Source organism: Monodelphis domestica, chromosome 6 (assembly GCF_027887165.1).
Source record: "Monodelphis domestica isolate mMonDom1 chromosome 6, mMonDom1.pri, whole genome shotgun sequence".
In the NCBI taxonomy this organism is placed as follows: domain Eukaryota; kingdom Metazoa; phylum Chordata; class Mammalia; order Didelphimorphia; family Didelphidae; genus Monodelphis; species Monodelphis domestica.
The window spans coordinates 70604732-70622639 of record NC_077232.1 but is presented as its reverse complement, the minus strand read 5'-3'; the positions used below and the strand labels follow the sequence as shown (position 1 = coordinate 70622639).

General features: G+C 36.2%; 3 non-coding genes across 3 annotated transcripts; 2 read left to right on the top strand and 1 right to left on the bottom strand.

The window, feature by feature from the left end:
• The first annotated feature begins 3482 nt into the window (after positions 1–3482).
• Positions 3483–3555, top strand: TRNAA-AGC (transfer RNA alanine (anticodon AGC)). The gene has a single exon. It is a non-coding gene; the product is annotated as a tRNA-Ala (tRNA).
• Positions 3556–5227: 1672 nt separating this feature from the next.
• Positions 5228–5300, top strand: TRNAA-AGC (transfer RNA alanine (anticodon AGC)). The gene has a single exon. It is a non-coding gene; the product is annotated as a tRNA-Ala (tRNA).
• A 1149-nt stretch (positions 5301–6449) lies between these two features.
• TRNAA-UGC (transfer RNA alanine (anticodon UGC)) lies at positions 6450–6521 on the bottom strand. Its single transcript has one exon. It is a non-coding gene; the product is annotated as a tRNA-Ala (tRNA).
• Between the last annotated feature and the right edge of the window lie 11387 nt (positions 6522–17908).

The following is a 17908-nucleotide window of genomic DNA, read 5'->3' as shown; positions in this document are numbered from 1 at the left end:
GGAGATCTAAAGTACCATCAGGCTAGAAAAAGAGTGCCCTCCTAAGCCAGCCCATTTCATATCTGAGAATGTATAATTGTTAAAAAGTTTGTCTCAACCTCAATCTTAAATTTTCCTCTTGAAAACTTCTATACCCACAGCTCCTGGGGCACTTAGGATAAAAAAAAAATACACATAGAATCCTTCCATATAACAACCCTTCAAATACATGAAAGCAGAGATCATGTCTGTTCTACAAATTAAACACCTTCAATATTTTTAGCAAATCCCAACATGTCATGGATAAAGACCCTTCAAAATTCTGGTTGCTTTCCAACTTAGAAATATTCTCCTTGAGCTCTGGTACCTATAAAATCAAAACATACAAACAAACATAAAAAAAAAACCTCTTTAGTCAACACTGAAGAAGGATGAGTTGTTTTTCAATTCTATGGGAGATAAACAATAGAAAGAAAAGTTGCCTGAGACAAGTGTCACATAAAATATAATGAACTCATGTGCAATCCTTTTTAGTTCTCCTTTCTTTATCTCACCATAATGGATTTAAGTATCTTTCTGGATTTATGTATTCCTTTAATTTGAGAAAGCTATAAAATGTGAATTAATTGCCTCATATATCAGCCTAATTCTGAGCCTACATGCTAGGAATATTCCCAACAATTATGTAAATCTCTCTTTCCCTGAGCATTCAACTCAACTACAATTAAGTACAGTAAAAAGGTCAACTAGAACTTGGACAAAGCTGGTGTTGGTTTCTTTTTTATTTTTTTAAAGAACAACTTGGAAAAGATAAAAACAAAGAGGCTCCTAAGAAACAAGAATTGGTAAAGAAAGGGAAGGAACATTTATTAAACGTGTACTATATGCCAGGCACTGTACTAAGCACCTTATAAACTTATATCATTTGATCCTCACAACTTTAGGAGGTAGGTGTTATTATTATTTTTAATTTTATTTAATTAGTCAATTTAGAACATTATTCCTTGGTTACAAGAATCATATTCTTTCCCTCCCCTCCCCCTACCCCTTCAGGTAGCCACACTCAATTCCACTGGGTTTTACATGTGTCTTTGATCAGAGGTAGGTGTTATTATTATCTTCATTTTATAGTTGAGAAGACTGAGGCGGATAGAAGATAATTGACTTGCCCAGGGACATGCCTCTAGTGTCTAAGATGGGTTTGAATTTAGTCTTCCTGGATTCAAACCCAAACCTCTATCTAGTGCAATACTGAGTTGCCTCTAAAGGACACTTTAGAGACTGAAAAAGAGAGTAGAAATAAGAGGCCGAATTCACTGGGTTCTGTCTCTGCAACACATATCCCTATTTGTCTTGCATTCAGTTTAATCACACAGTCTCATTATCACAGTCATAGCATAATCAGCTCTACACTCTTGAAGCATGCCCTTTGAAGCTGGTGACACAAGGCAAAGCCAAGAACCAGCAGCAGTTTCTGAGTCTCTTTACTTTTTTGCCCATGATATTTCATTTTAATAGATGTGTTACAGTCCTGTAGCTCGTTAGACTTTAATGAATCCTCATGCATCTTCCATTATTTGATTATTGCTCAGAGCCTTGACCTTATCAGTAATAATTCATATTGAGTTTTTGCTTTTTAAAAAATTCTTTCATTAGAACTGCTGCCTAGTTACTTCTCCTCATCCTATACTCAAGATTTGATTTTTTTAAAGAGAAGGTAAAAAGACAATCTAGTTGTTAACAGCTTTGAATTACAGAAAAAGGGATTTTGATTTTATGATACATGCAGTAAGGAACCACTTGAAGATTTTGAGCAGAAGCCATGTATAACCATATCTAGGCATAAGAAAGAAGACTAGCTATAAAAAGGATGAGATAAAGGAAGCAGAGAATGGAGGGGGAAAGACCCAAAAAGAAACTGTTCAAGCAGTCTGAGGAATGAGGAGGAGATCCTGAACTGGGTGGATGGCAGTAGAGAGAAGAAGGTGGAAGAAATGTTGAGGAGATAAAATCAGGAAGACCTGGCTTCTTTTGGGATATGAGAGATGAGGGAGAGGAAAGACATACTCTAAATTTGGTGACTAAGTGAATGGTGGTGTCACAAATGGAAATTATGAAAGGAGGAGGACCAGAATTGGGATGTAGGGAGAAGAAACTAGATTTAATTTTAGCCATATTGAATTCCAGACACCAGTAGAATTTCCATGTAGAGAATATATCAAGACAAGAAATGTATTGAGAAAAGGATACAGGAAAGGAAAGCCTCCTGTTCATCAAGGATTCTTTGCATCAGAAGGAATACTTATCAGGGCACCTTACCATAGGCTTTAGATTCACTTCCCAAAGCCCCCAAAGATAGTCCTAGCACAGCTGAGAAGAAGTTAGGAAGAAGAGAAAAGGTAAAAAGAGAAGAAAACCCACTAGATCAGGAAGGGGAAAGTGGTTCTTCTGAATCAAGTGACTTTTAGGATGGGAATTTATATCTAAGCTATGTGGGAAAGGTTTTCCAGCTTGTAATTGTCTCTATTGAGCCTTTCTGTCTGACTGTCCCATACTGTCTCTTAGGAAGAATCACTACTTCAAAGGCCTCTGCTCTGTCCTGGAGGGCTCCTTTTCCTTACATCATCCTCAGCTTCTCTCTTCTGCATAAAACACCCCAATGTACTCCTTACCATCCTTCTTCAGCATTGGGCAAAGGTACCTTTCACCATGACAGATTATTTTGGTTTCCCTTAAGGGATGATAGGGGATGCTGCCCACTCAAGTAGTCTCTCAGGACTACCATTACAGGGGTGGGAGTCCCAGGACTTTACAAGAGAGATAAGATCCAGAGGATCTGAGGAACTGCTTGCTTCGTTCTTCAGATTTCCTTACATTTCAGAAGTCAAAGCCAGAGCTGTGTTGGGGGCGGGGAGGGGGGGGGGAGTGAGGAGGAAAAGGGAGAGGAGGGAGGGAGAATAGAAGCCCACTGGTTGAGTCCTTTTGGAAATTATTTGCAGGGTGAGGAAAATACCTTAAGAGAACGGCGCCAGAGTGCCAAGTCAAATCAGATTTTAAGGGTGTAAATGATCCATACTGCGGGAGCACAAAACTGTGGGGAAAGCTTTGATCATACGCAGAACTAGAGATAACTGCCAACACCCACTGAGAGATACCTTTGAAGTTTGGAGGGAAAATCTCTGGAAACGCCTGATAACAGTTCCCTTGTCAAGATTTAGCTTAAAAGGAATTAAAGCATACGGAAGTGGAGTCATTATGCTATTTACTTTCATTTCCATTTCCTCCACTCTCTACCAATTCTACCTGTGCGTCTTAATCTCTTTCTTCTCCCTCTTTATTTTGCGATTTATTCAAAGAGCAGGTCCCAGGTTTCTTCCCCAAGTTCCTGCTTTTGTTTGAATTTGTTTGAGAAAAATTTACCCACCCACTTCACAGATACCCACTTCACAGATACTGGGAGAAGAAGTCATTTCTGAACCTGTTGAGATGCACTTAATCGAGATGGGGGATTAGCTCAAATGGTAGAGCGCTCGCTTAGCATGTGAGAGGTAGCGGGATCGATGCCCGCATCCTCCAGTTTTGATGACTGCCTTTCACACACCAGTGAATAGTTCGTGCTCCAGTTTGTAAACTAGGATGCCTTAATAATAAACAATAAATAAATAAAATAATGGAATTGGGATAGAAATGAAACAAAGCCAGACTCTCCATAACTCATAGCGAAGCCCAACAAGTTTCCATTCTTTACCACTCTGGTAACCATCCCATTGATACTGTTTTCATTGAGAACTGTGTTAAGGCAATCAAATTCGAGAAAATGTTGGATTTGACACATTTCCCACTTATGTCCATTGAAATAGTTCAATTAGGCCATACTAGAATGAACTTTTATGATCCACTGAAATCCTCCCCACCCAAACTCGTGATTCTCACCTCCATGCTTCTATTTGTTCTCTTTTGTCAGTAGGGAGGAAAGGACCCAGAGAAAGAAATGGAAAAATAACTGGAGGACAAGACTAAAAGATCCCAGAAGCAAAAATGAAGTCTTTCATGAATGTTAGAACCTGCCCAAGTTTGTGCCACACTGAAATGGTTTTCAAGAACTTAGCATAACACTACTGGATACAGAGCCCAAAGAATTAAAAAAAAAAAACACCAGAAAGAAAGCCACATATGTAGTACAAACTAGTCAAAACCACATTTTGTGCCTTGCCTGAACAAAGTATGCTTATTCCCAGTGATCAGAGGTTTAATTAGAGAAACATGACTGGCTTCACAACTTTTTAGGACATAAGATAGAATTTGGAAAGAGAATGGACATCAGGAACAACTGAGGCTGTTCCTAGGGAGAATTTTTACTTTGTCACAAACAAAAGTTTTCCTTCTGTGGCACCACTCCCCATAAATGTTACCCCAAAACAATTGGAAAAGGAAGGTCAGCCTTCTCCCTGGTCACTTGAGCTTGCTCTCAGCACCTGTTCCAAACTTTGTTGTTGAAACATTCAGCTCCTAAGCAGGATGTCCAAGTTTACAACTCTAACTGGACACTTTTTTTTCTTTTTTCTCTCCCCTCTCCACCACTCTTGTTTTAGGATTCAGTTTTCTTGGGAAGGAATAGTGAAGGTTCCCCCTTCTGCTGTCTTGGATTGCTTACAGGATTTCCCTGATCTGATTGATGCTAAGCAACCCAGGCAAGCATTTATGAAGCATCTACTTTGGACAGGTCCTAGGCTAGCCCTTGGGGATTCAAAGACCAAAACAAAGCAGTCCTAACCAGGAACAAACGTTTTCTCTCATGAAACTGGACAATGTGTACGTTTCATTGTCTCAAATTGGCAAGGCAGAAACAAGGATTGCTCTTTGGGCAAGGGAAATCTGCACAGAGTGTTTTGGGAGAGTGCCTTTATTTTAGACCCCAGGAAGGGTCCTGCTGGCTTTGTACAGCCTCTAACAGGAGAGAAGCCACAGTTGCCCAAGCAAGAATATTAAGAAGTGGAGTGAATGTAAAAGTGGAGGTGGAAGAGATTGCCCTACTTGTCTTTATTTTCAGATCTACCCATTGTTCTGTGTTTAAATTTGTCCTCGGCAACTTTCCTCTGTCCCACCTTTCCCTCCTGTCTCTGGTTCCGTCCACTTATCAAAGTGAGTTGAGTCCACCTTTGTTCTTAGGTTCTCAGGAGCAGGCAACTTCAAATAGTGGAGATCTTAGAAACTGTTCAGGTAAGTTCTAAGACCACTCTCTGTGTTAGGGGGATTAGCTCAAATGGTAGAGCGCTCGCTTAGCATGCGAGAGGTAGCGGGATCGATACCCGCATCCTCCACTTTTCATTCCTTACTCTTCAGGAACTCTAAAGTGGACTTCCGTCAACTCTAGGCTATTCACTGACCCTATATTCCAAGAGAAAGATTCAATCGGCTGACAATTTCTCCCCTTTTCCAAAACTTTCACAACTCCCACGATTGTTGTTCTACATCGCGCGCCCACGTTAAATTCTCCACATAAATGTAGGAATCTGAAGTGATATATAAGCCTATGGAAGATAGTAAGAGGAATGATACCTAATGTGTAGTACACATGGGATTCACTGTCCATCTCTCTAACCACTTGACTACATCTGAAGGCAGTAATATTTTTGGAGGTGAGGAAGTTTTGCGCGGAAAAGACAGGGGTGTCTAGTGGATAAGCAAATAAATTTCCCTCAGATATTTAGACCATTTCAAAGTGAAAATATCGCGAGGATACGGCACATGGTAACCGGCTTTCCCTCCTTCAGCTACTAAAGAGACGAAAGACTTCCTGTCCAGAGCTTCTTTAATGGAATATTATCCGCTATCTGAATCACCAGAAAAGCAGATTCATCCCGAAGATGCCTGAAGACAACTAAAAGAGACGTTAAGCCTGAGGCATGCGGGGTGCCCTGCGTGAAAAGGAGAAACTCCAAGCGAGAGGAGAACTGACACTGTAAGCGTAGGCACAGAAAAAGTCTGACAGTCTCTATCTGATTGCCTCTTCTTACGTGTGAGCGTAGTCATGCAAAGGGAGGGTAGTGAATTTTCCCAAGGGTCCTCAGAAATCTTCCTTTTTGACTGTCCTTGGTGACCTTCTTTGTAGGCTGAACATTTCTCCGAAGGATAGGTTTCCCATGGGGCTCTACTGTGCTTTCTTCACATCGAGCTTCTTCCCTTCCAGAACGATTTCTCTTTTCCTTTTGGCTTCTCTCCAGTACATTTATGCGTTCCAGTAGCTTCAGATTCATTCCTTCCATGACCACGAGGTAGTCTTCCACATTGCACTTCAAAAACGGCTTGAGGAACTACTTTCAATGTAGTCATCCTACAAGACCACTTGGATTCAGTGTCACTGAACAGAATTCTTCCTTGTTTTGATCTTAAACTTCAGGGAATCCGAAATCTGGAGGAGTAAAGATAAGGAATTCATTTGAGAGGAATCCAAGAGGAAAAGAAAGCAATGGAGATGCCGGGGATCGAACCCGGGGCCTCACACATGCAAAGCGTGCGCTCTACCACTGAGCTACATCCCCAAACTTAGTTCTTCGTTCTCCCTATCCATTCATGAGGTACTTTACTATTTTGTCAGGTGTGTTGATGTGAGTTGTGGCAGTAGGGGCAGAAGGAAAAAGCGCTACTATATGCCAGACATTGAGTTTGGCGCTTTTAAAACATTAAATCATGTGACCCTTACAAAAACCGTGAGAGAGATGTAGTTCTAACCAGTCGAGGAAACTGAAGCTGAGAAGTTAAGTAACCTGCTACCCGCAGTCACACAGTTTACTAACTGTGTGAGTAAATGGCTAAAGTAGAATTTGAACTCAGATTTATCCTTACTCCAAGGCTACCTAGTTGCCTCCAATACCAATAATCGGTATTTAAGAAAATTTGCTTGTTATCGTTTGGATTCCAGGGAACATAAGGAAATTTCCTTCCCCTTTTCTACCCCGGAACATTGAGCCCTCAGTTTTCTTTTTTGTTAGTTTTTCTCAATGTAAAAATGGGAACAAAGAGACCAAAAAAATTTTTGAACTTGATTATATAAAGCAATAGAGATCACAGAATATTTGATGAGTGAAAAACACTTTTTTTTTTCCTGGCGGCAGAGGGAAGGATTGAAAGACCTATTAGGAAGTTATTGACAGGGAAGATCGAGTTCCCAGTGGGAATAGAGAGAAGGGATGGGATTCCAAAGAAATGTCAGAGATGGAATCCCCCAAATCTGTGAGTGTAAGACTGAAAGTGAGAGGGGAGGGAGGCAGAAGAGTTATGCCACCACCAGATCTTCTATGTCCCTTATGGCCAGTCCTTATCCCCATGGAATTTTCAGAAGCCTTTAATGCTACTAACCATCATCCCTACCCCCTACTGGTGCTGTCTTTTTCACAACAGGAAGTTTTGCTTTTATTCTGGCTTTTTCCACCTGGAATGCCCTTAAACATTTCACCCTGACACCATCAAAATCTGTACCAAGTGCCAGGTTAAATACCACCTTTATCACGTACAAATTGTTTCAAACATAACACTGACAAACGTTTATTTTCCTGAAGCCTTCCTTGAAATACTTTATAGTCTAAACCCTTATAGCCCTTTGGGTGTGTCCTGTACACACAGTCTAATATTCATTGTAATTATTTGAGTAGTTACTGCCGAATATTTTCTAAGGAAGTTAGTTAGAAGTTATTTTTAAAAACTGATCTTGAAAATAACAATATTTACCGCTTGCATAGTGCTTTAAGTCTTGCAAAGCACCTTGCAAACACTATCCAATTTTATATGCACAACTTTCACATGTACCTGCAGTTATTATGTTTGTAAAATCTCTATGGAAGGAGATAGTGGAAGAGAATACTCAGGAATGCCTCATGGAACAGTAGAAAAGAGGGAAAGGGAAAACGGTTTATAGAAAGCTTGAACTAAGCAGATTTATACTAAAGAAAGTTCAGGATAAAATTGGAAATAAAATAATGAAAAGATTAGAAATGGAGATCAGTAAAGATTTTTGTAACAAAATTTTCAATATTAATTATAGTGGAGTGCACACATTTTTAATCTAGCAACGCAGTCCTGGCTATGTTTTGTGGAGCAATGACACTGATAATGAAGAAAACAAAATTAAGAAGAGCAACTTGACTAGATATACAGAAGAAGCTGTATTGAAGACAATGTAATCTGAATTGTTGGGGGAATTGATTTTCTAGGTATCTAAAAGAAGAAAAAAAAGATGTTCAAGGGAAGGGGGAAAGTTGTATTTATTATTGCTCATTTAAATGACAAAAGAAAAAACAATACCTACTGTTCTTTCTCTACAAATATTTTAGGAAACAAATCTACCTATACATCCACAGTATTTTGATGAAAGTTGAAAGTGGGGCAGTCCAGGTTTCACAAGTGATATTTTAAAGGAGATCACAATTTAGGAATAATATAACAGACTTCATTTTCTTATAAAGATGTGTTTTGAAAAATGAAATGGAAAATATTCAGTAAATATGATCATTCCTGATATACAAAGAAGATCAGAAAAAGAAGTAATAGGAGCTGGTTCTCTCTGGAGACTGGCTCTGGGGCAGAAGGGACAAGAGAGAGTAAAGTCCAGCATGAATGAGAAATTGACATGGTTGAGGGGCCTGTGAGTGAGATCATGGATTCCATTTTATTAAGCACACAGGTCCAATATTTATATAGTTTCTATACTCTATGATCAAAGGAAAATAATGTATTAAGAACATACATTCTTGGTGCCAATTAATGTCCAGCTGCAGTTAGGAGTACTCTTCATCCAATGGTAACCTTTGAAGATTCTTTTGGTCTATCATCGCTGACATAAGTATTTCTTTAAAAGTGTAAAGGTACCAGGTTATGACTGGGCAAATTCATAAAGGTCACTTGTCCCAGAGATGGAGCTTAAGGTTTTGTGATAGTAAGTTAGCTGGTCCAGATGTTCTGAGCCAATTAAGAAAGTCAGGTGTTCTTAGATAGTGATTTGTAGACCTACAAGGTTAAGACCAGTCCTTGCCAGGGTCTGAGGCAGATCTACAAACGTGTAATTTCTGGCTGTTTTTTGCCTTTATGGGCCCATAATGTCCTTATGAACTTGTCAAAGAAGTTTGTATATGAACAATTTATTAACCTTTTTAAAAAACTGTTAGAGGAAACAAAATTCTACCCCCCCCAAAGGCTGGTTTGCTAATGAGATATCTTTCATTAGATGTTAAAATCATAAAATATTCTTTAAAACATCCATTAATCATATTCTTTAAAGTACTAACCAAATCATATAGATATCAGTATTCAAAATACAACAGAAAAAAATAATGTATATGAAACAGGAAATTTCTATTATAAATGACGCTTTTTCTTTTAAGTTTGTAATAAATTCAACATAGAACTTTACATTTGGGGGGGTATTATAAATTTAAAAGCAAAAAAAAAAATGAACATTTATATATACCCTGAAGGGCACAAAATGAAGAGGGTATATGAAACCATGTATCTGGATTTCATGCCAATAGTTTTTCTAAAGAATATAATACATTTAATATGTCTAATTCTAAACAGGCTTGCTTATCTTTTATTCCTTCAAAACTTTCTACTTCAGAGAATTTTGAAAATGTTTTGATGATTCTCTTCTTTTGACATTACTACTGCTAAATCCCTTCTCTTTTCCTAATTTCCTTCAAAAATTAAAAACTGATTTGTTGAAACACTAATTCTTCAGAATTAAATTATTGCATTTCCAGTAAATTTTAATCCCATCTTCAAATGCCATTTGTTGAATTAAATTTTATTGACTTAAATAAGATATATTCAATATTTGTTTCCCTGTATTTGTTCATCAGATTTCTTATGGCACAGCATATGATCAGTTTTGAAAGGTTCCATTCACTGATGAGAAAATGTATACTCTTTCCTGCTCCCCTTTACTATTTCCCAAGATCTATCATATAAAACTTTTCTAAAAATGTATTTAGGTACATTAGTTCTGTACTGTTTATCTTTTTCCTATATCTGCCTATATCTGAACAATGTACATTGAGTTCACTGACCTATATTACAGATTTTCTTCCAACTCTTTATTTTAATTCTATGTAATTCCGTGTGTTTTAAAAGTACTTCCTATAAAATAACATAGCATTGGATTCTGCTTTCTAAGCTATTTTTCTATTCTCTCTCATTTGTAGTTATAATTGTTAGTTGTGGATTTCCTACATTCTAACTCTTGTACATTTTATTCTCTTTCATCCTCTTTCTATTTATAGAGAAGTTGGGGAGGTATACTTCATACTAGTGTCCAATTATTACAGGATCTGTTTCTAGTGTACTCCCCCTCTTGTCTTACTTCTACATCACACATTCTCACTCTATCTTTCTTTCCCTGTCATCCTCCATTCAAATGCTATCCTCCAACCTTGGACTTTGTTTTCCTTATGATTATATCTTCACATATCCCAGCCACTCTTTTTAAAATCTTTTATTTTTTCTAATAAATGCAAAAAACAATTTCTACCCTTTAATAGTTTTTAGCTCCAAATTCTTTCCTACCCTCCCTTATTGCTCCTTCCTCCTCACTGAGGTGATCAATTTGATAAGGATTATACATATGCAGCCATATAAAATGTATTTCCATATTACTCTTGTGAAAGAAAACACAGATGAAAATAAAGAAAAATAAAGAAAGAATAAAATAGTATGCTTTGATCTACATTCAGGTTTCATCAGTTCTTTCTCTAGAGATGGATAGCATTTTCCATCATTGGTTCTTCAGAATTGTCTTGGATTGTTTTGTTGCTGAGAATAGCTAAGTCATTCACAGCTGATCTTTGTATAATATTGCTGTTATTGTGTTTGAGTTTCCTGGTCCTGCTCATTTCACTTTGCATCCATTCATATACATATTTCCAGGTTTTTGTTTTTGTTTTTTTCTGAAAGCATTCTGTTCATCATTTCTCATATCACAATAGTATTCCTTCACCTTCCACTTTTAACTTTCTTATCCTATCTCTCTGTCCTCACTTATTTCCCAATTGAATTTAATGTATTTCTATGCCAAATTTTGAGTGTATATATCCAATCCTTCTTTGTCTAGTTTATATGACAGTCAGGATCATGTGATACCCATTCCATCACAACTTTTTCTGCTGGTTAGTGTGGAGATTGAATTTAGCTATCTCCTGATTGTAACAATGAAGGTACTTAGCTCTTTCTTTATTGGGAAGATTGAATTGTAATCCACAATCTATTTTTATATTTTAATCCCCAAAAGGTGATAACTCAGTATTTTAAGTAGATCTACCCATTTTAACTACAAAAGGGAGTTATGTAATTACAAAAGGTGAACTAACCAAAAAAGATGTTAAGAAACCCAAAAGGTATAATCTAACCAAAGAAGGTATGAACTTAAGAGTGGGCAGTCCTGGAAAAAAGTGTCTGCTGTGATTGGTAGACATGAAATTTAGGGGAGGTGACACAAGAGAAAAAAGATCTTTAAAAAGAGGATCAAATTGTTATTGAGTCATGCCTGACTCATGACCCTATTTGGAGATTTTCTTGGCAAAGATACTGGAGTGCTTTGCCATTGTCTTTTCCAGCTTATTTTGCTGATGAGAAATTGAGGCAAACAGGGTTAAAGTAGCATACCCAGGGTCATAGTTAATTAGTATCTGAAACCAGATTGGAACTCATGAAGGTGAGTCTTCCTGATTCCAAGCCCAGGGCTCTATCTACTATGCCATGTAGCTGTCTGAAACATAGTAATCACCTAATAAAGGTAATTTGATTGATAATCTCAAAAAAAAAAAGAGGATCAAAGGTCAGAAAAAAAATTCAATATTCAATTCAAGGAGATTCAAGAGCTCTCTGACTCAGAAGAGATAATGGAAAAGGAACTCGACCCTGGAGGAGCAGGAGACCTCAGACTGCTTTCTTTTAGACAGTCACCATTGGTGAGTGAAAGGATGACTCAGTGACCCTGCCTTTCTGGAGGCATGAAGCCTCCAGGAAAGGCCCATAGTCTTGAGACTCTCTTCCCCTGGCTGAGGCTTAGAATTTCTAACTGGTATCAGAGGAAGCCAGAGCGCTCTCTCTCTCTCTCTCTCTCTCTCTCTCTCTCTCTCTCTCCTTTCCTTATTATCTTCCCTCTATTACAAATAAACCACCATAAATTCCATTTACTTTAGTAATTCATTCTGGGATTTAGAAATTAAATCCCTGGCAACCACCTAATTAAAATATTTTTTCATCTTTGCACTTTCACTATGTAACATAGTAAGCTCCCTCCCCTCCTTCCTTTTTTCCATAGTATATTCCCTTTTCTTTTATTTTCTTTCATCTCTTAAGAGTCACAAAATATAACCAAACTACCCCAGATCTTTTGTTTTTCTTGGCTAGGTGACCCAGTAATTAGGGCATTAGACCTATAGTCAGGAAGATTCATTCTAGTTCAAATTTGGACTCAGACACTTGTTAGCTTTATGACCCTGGGTAAATCATTTAATATCTGCCTGTCTCAGTTCCTTGTCCTGCAAAATGAGGAATAATACCTACCTTCCAAGGTTCTTGTGAAGATAGAATAAGCTACTATCTATAAAGTAGTTTGCAAATTTTAGGAAACTAGATTAATTTTTAAAATGATTATTAATCTCTTTCTATGACCCCTGATGACATTGTGGTTCTGATGAGACACCTATTTCTTCCTCTCCAATTAAACACTTCATTATTGTATATTCCCTTCCGAATACTCAAATGTATTTACCTTTTTAATTTTTCTCTAGACTCCTTGGTTTGCATTTCAAAGTGTTGACTTAGTTCTGGTTTTTTCATCAGGAATACTTGAAAGCCCTTTCTTTTATGAAAGATCCACTATTGATCTTATTTTTGCAAGGAAAGCTATTTCTAATTGTAAGCTTTTGTCTTTGTCTAGAATATCAAATTTCAACATCTCCTAGAGGAGTAGTTTATGCGAATTCCTGTGTGATCCTGACTGACTTTCCTTGTTACCTGAATCTTTTCTTTATAACTCTTTTGTCTTTTACCTAATAGCTCTAGATTTTGGCTAAGATATTTCTGGTAGTTTTCATTTGGGATTTTTGTTCAGGGAATGACCAGAGTATGTTTTTCTATTTTTATCTTAACCATTGTTTCAAAAATATTGGACAGTTTTACTTATATGTATTTTAAAATATGGTAGCCAAACTTTCTAAAATCAAGATTTTAAGGTAGTCTAGTCATTCTTAAATTATTTTTCTAAGAACTGGTCTCCAGATCAGTTGTTTTGATACTATATACCTTACATTTTCTTGTGTTTTTTTTTTGGTATTTTGATTTTCTTTCAATAATTCCTGTTGCCTTGTATAATCATTAATTTATTTTTGATCCATTCTAGTTTAGGGAATCCATTTTTGAATAAGACTTAGTGTTTCCTCTTTCTATTCTTTCCTACATAGCTATCATTTCACTTAATATTGCACTTTATAGTTCTTGCTTCATGTCTTCCAGGTTTAACTGTATCTTTTAGAGTCAATTCATTCTGCCGTCTTGTATTTGGCATGTATACACTTGTATCTCACACCTCAGTTTCTGAACTGAGGCTTTGTATATGGGTCAGACACTATTACCTCCCATATTCTTAAATGGTATTCTTCTTTGACCTGGATACACAAACTTAGAGAAGACCCCATCTTTTGAAGAAATTCTTTGATTTTGATCGACTCACCTGGTTGCTTGACTTGGATTTTGTTTTTACTTTTTTTCCTGGATCCTTCTTTTACAGCTCTGAATGTAGACTTAGTCCTATGTTTTCCTATTGCCAGATGGGGTCTAACAGACAGGCCTCAATCAGATTTGACAATTGTCCTGGAAGTAGCCTCTTGTGAGACTCTACATGCTACTTTGACCCTTTCTTCTTTTGTGTGGTTGGAACATGGGCTCTGGACCTGTCTGCCCAGGCACTGTTCTGGCTGTATTCCTGCTATTAAAGAAACTGGAGTGGTGGAATAGGGGTTATGAGCAGTAGAGTTATGCATTTTGGTTGTGTTAATGTCAATCTAGTGTCCACACTAAATCTAGTAGTAATTTGGTAATTCTCCAGAGCAAAGGGCTACCAGGATGCCTAAAAGGGGATAAACTATCCCAGATCAGAAATGGAGCAAGTTAATGTGTCTGTTATAATCATCAACTGGTTCTGATCTATGAGTGGTCACTAAACTTCCAACATGGACATGATATGAAGATTCAGTCTCAAAAAATCTCTTTTTTAAATATACTTAATCATCAGCAAACACTACCTTTCCAATATACAAAGAACAAAAAAGAATGTATATGAAAATGTGAAATCTTAACTGTTCTAAAGTGTATATTACTTATGAAATAAAAGTTTTAGTAGCAAAGTCAATTATATTTGATTGCCCCACAGTGTTTCAGTTACTGTGTATAATGTTCTCCTTGTTCTGCTTATTTCACTTTGCATCAGTTCATGTAGGTCTTTCCAATTCTTATGGAAATCCATTGATTCATCATTCCTTATAGCACAATAGTATTCCATCACCATCATATACCACAATTTGTTCAGCCATTCCCCAATTGAGGGACACCCCCTCATTTTCCAATTTTTTGCCACCACAAAACTCATAGATATAAATATTTTTGTACAAATGGGACCTCTCCCATTTTATTTTATCTCTTTGGGATACAAACCTAGTAAGGGTGAAATAAAAAATTTTAAAGAAATATAGAATGTTGGTTTTCTCACTTGTATTGTGCTTATCCATGAACTCTGAGCCACTCAAATAGATGCTTGCTCAGAGTAGGTACTTAATATCTATTGAGCAGTTAATTATTAGCCTTTTATGATACTACAAAAGAAGATGGAGTTTTTGGAGCTGTTAAGGGTGAGTAATTGACAAATATCAAAACCATTTCTAATTACCAGTTCATAGAATGTTAACCTTTCTATAGGGCATCTGAATTTGTACATCAGAACCATTCCTATCAATGGAGATCTCCATCAGGACACTTGAAATAAGATTACCTTTGCCAGATCACAGTTTGATTAATTTGCTGCATATTCTTACTTATTTTTTAGCCAAGACAGATAAAGAATTAATAAAACCCATGAGAACTCATTTGTGTATGTGCAATTTTCTCAATCCCAGTAGATTTCAACTAGCATTTTAATGATTTTACCTACATTTGTTACTAAACTACCCAAGAGGTTATATCCCAGGTACTACTAAACTTAATATAAATGTGAGGGAAAAAAAGCTCACAAAAGAAGCTCTTTAGAGTCTAAATCCAAGTTGTTTTACATCAACAGGTACTATTGTTGTTCCTTATTGTTGCTGTAAGAATATTTACATCTAGTTTTTGTTTTATATCACATTTTATACAGGGATGTCTATTTCTCTTGTAATGTCAGCATATGTAAATGTTGGTATGCATATGTATAATTTATTTCTTTAATCCATTTTTTACACTTGACTTATTTTTATTGATATCTTCTGTTTTATATAACATTTGTTTCAGAATATTTCAATACTTCCTCTGCTAATTGTAAAGTCATCTATTGTTTTAAAAAAAAATTTTAAAGAGAGAGAAAAGTATTCTGAAAAGCTAACCAACACCTGACCTATTTTGACAGCATATTCAATATTCCACATTCATAGACTTCCATGTCTGAAATGAAGAGAGGGAGATATATTTTATTAACTTTTTTTTCCAATCAAATTTGGTCACTATGATTAGTTTTTAGATTTGAATTTGTTGGTGTTGCTACTGATGTATCCACTTGCAGTTTGATAGTCATTGCATTTTTTGTACTGTTTGCATCTATCCATTTGCATGGCTATAGACAGTACATTTTTACACTGTATTTGGTTTTGTGGGTGCTTGCTTTGTTTCCATTTATTTGACATATTTTTAAATTTTACTCTGAATAGTTTGTTTATATGGGACCTTTTTGAATTTCTGCCTTCTGTTCATTTGCTTTTTTTTTTGAAAAGTAAGATTGTGTCTAGATTTGGGATATGTGTTTGGTCCCTTGTGCATTGTCACATAAAGTCAGTGATTTAGAAGCAACATATGTGTATTGAGCTTATTGTAACATAGCATGCTCTTAAATAAGTTCAAATGTGCCACAGATTAAGCATGCATGCTAAAGCATAAGTACAAACGGGAAATTCCTGATAGAACATAGTCAACTAAACACGTCTATGTGTTCATACATACATATTTTGTGTGTTCTTTTTTTCCTAACTCAGACTGAAGCATCAAGGTGAAACAGAAAATTATACAGAAAGAATTTTGAACATAAAAAAGTACTGGATTGATGTAAAGGAGAAAGACCTAGAATTCAAAGCGAGTCCCAGGTTTAAATCTCATGTCTGATACTTAACTCAATATATGATCATGAACAAGTCATTTACCCTCTTTTGAGACTCATTTTCTTTATTATTAAAATTGAGATAACAAAAATTTTAATTAGCATGTAAAAGAGTCATTTGGTGGGCAATATTTTGTAAAATTTTAAGTATATTGATTTATGGGTCTTATTGTAATGAGCTTATGATGATGATGCCACCATATATGAAACTGATGGTTTTCAAAAGTGAATAGTATTTCAATTCAACTGGCATTTTTTTAATGGAATGAGGAGGTATTTATTATTTTCTCTATGCCAAATACTGCCCACAGTGCTGAAGGTTTTAATACAAAAAAAGCTCACATTCCAATTAGATGCCCTAATAGTACCTTTACTTCAATAGATCTAAAAGTGAGTTCTTTAGCTTGTCTTATAAGCCATTAATTAGCATTTTTTTTGTTTTGTTTTGTTTTTGGTTTTTTTCCTTTTAAACATTATTTTATTTGGTCATTTTCAAACATTATTCATAGAAAACAAAGATCATTTTCTTTTCTATTAATTGGCATTTTAAATCATCTTTTAAGTGCAAGGCCCTAGGACTGAATACACAAAGAAAAAGAGAGAACAGTTCCTGTCTTTAAGTAGCTAATATTTTACTATGGAAATAAAATATCTTCTCTAATAATTAAACATAAGGTATTTGAAAAGAGATAAAAAAATTAAAATTAGGTTACTTGTAATATGTGGTATGTTAGCTCAGACATGAGTGAAACTAGGACAGAAGAGAATAGGAAGTGAATTCTAGGCTTGAGAAACAGTCTATGCAAAGGCACAAAAGTAAGGGATATAATGCTGAGTTTGTGTTTTTATGGTATTTATTTTTTTCCCCAATTATATGTAGAAGCAATTTTTAAGCAATTATTTTGGGGAGCAGATAGGTGGCTCAGTGCATTGAGAATCAGACCAAAAGAGGAATTTCTGGATTCAAATCTGTTTTCAGGTACTTCCTAGTGTAAAAATGGAGATTTGAACCCCAGACTTCAATCCCCAGAAGTCCTTGGTACTTCCCAGAATTCCCAATAATCTCACCTGAGTCCTCACCTGAGTGCAAGAACACAATTTGTATTTAAACTGGCTGTAATGCCTACTTTGGCCTCTTCCTATACTCAGAGACTGCAAGAATGTAGTGAGTAAACTAAGCGCGGGGGTTCTGAATTTTGCTAAATCAGCCTTGGCATATGGTTTATTATATTGTATCCTTGATTTCTAATCATCTTTAATAAACCTCATAAAAATATAATACCTTTTAGTAGAGAAACTTTAACTGTTACAGTTAATGGCAACCACTAGATTAGATGGGAACTTCTCAAATTACCCTGGAAAAGTCACTTAACCCCAATTATCTAGCCCTTACTGTTCTTACCAATACATAGTATTGATTCTAAGATGAAAGGGAAGGGTTTCTGAAAAAATACTTATTTTCAGACTTTTTGCATTCCAAAATATCTCTCTCCCACCTCCTCAGATGGTAAACAATCTGATGTTATTACATATTACACGTAC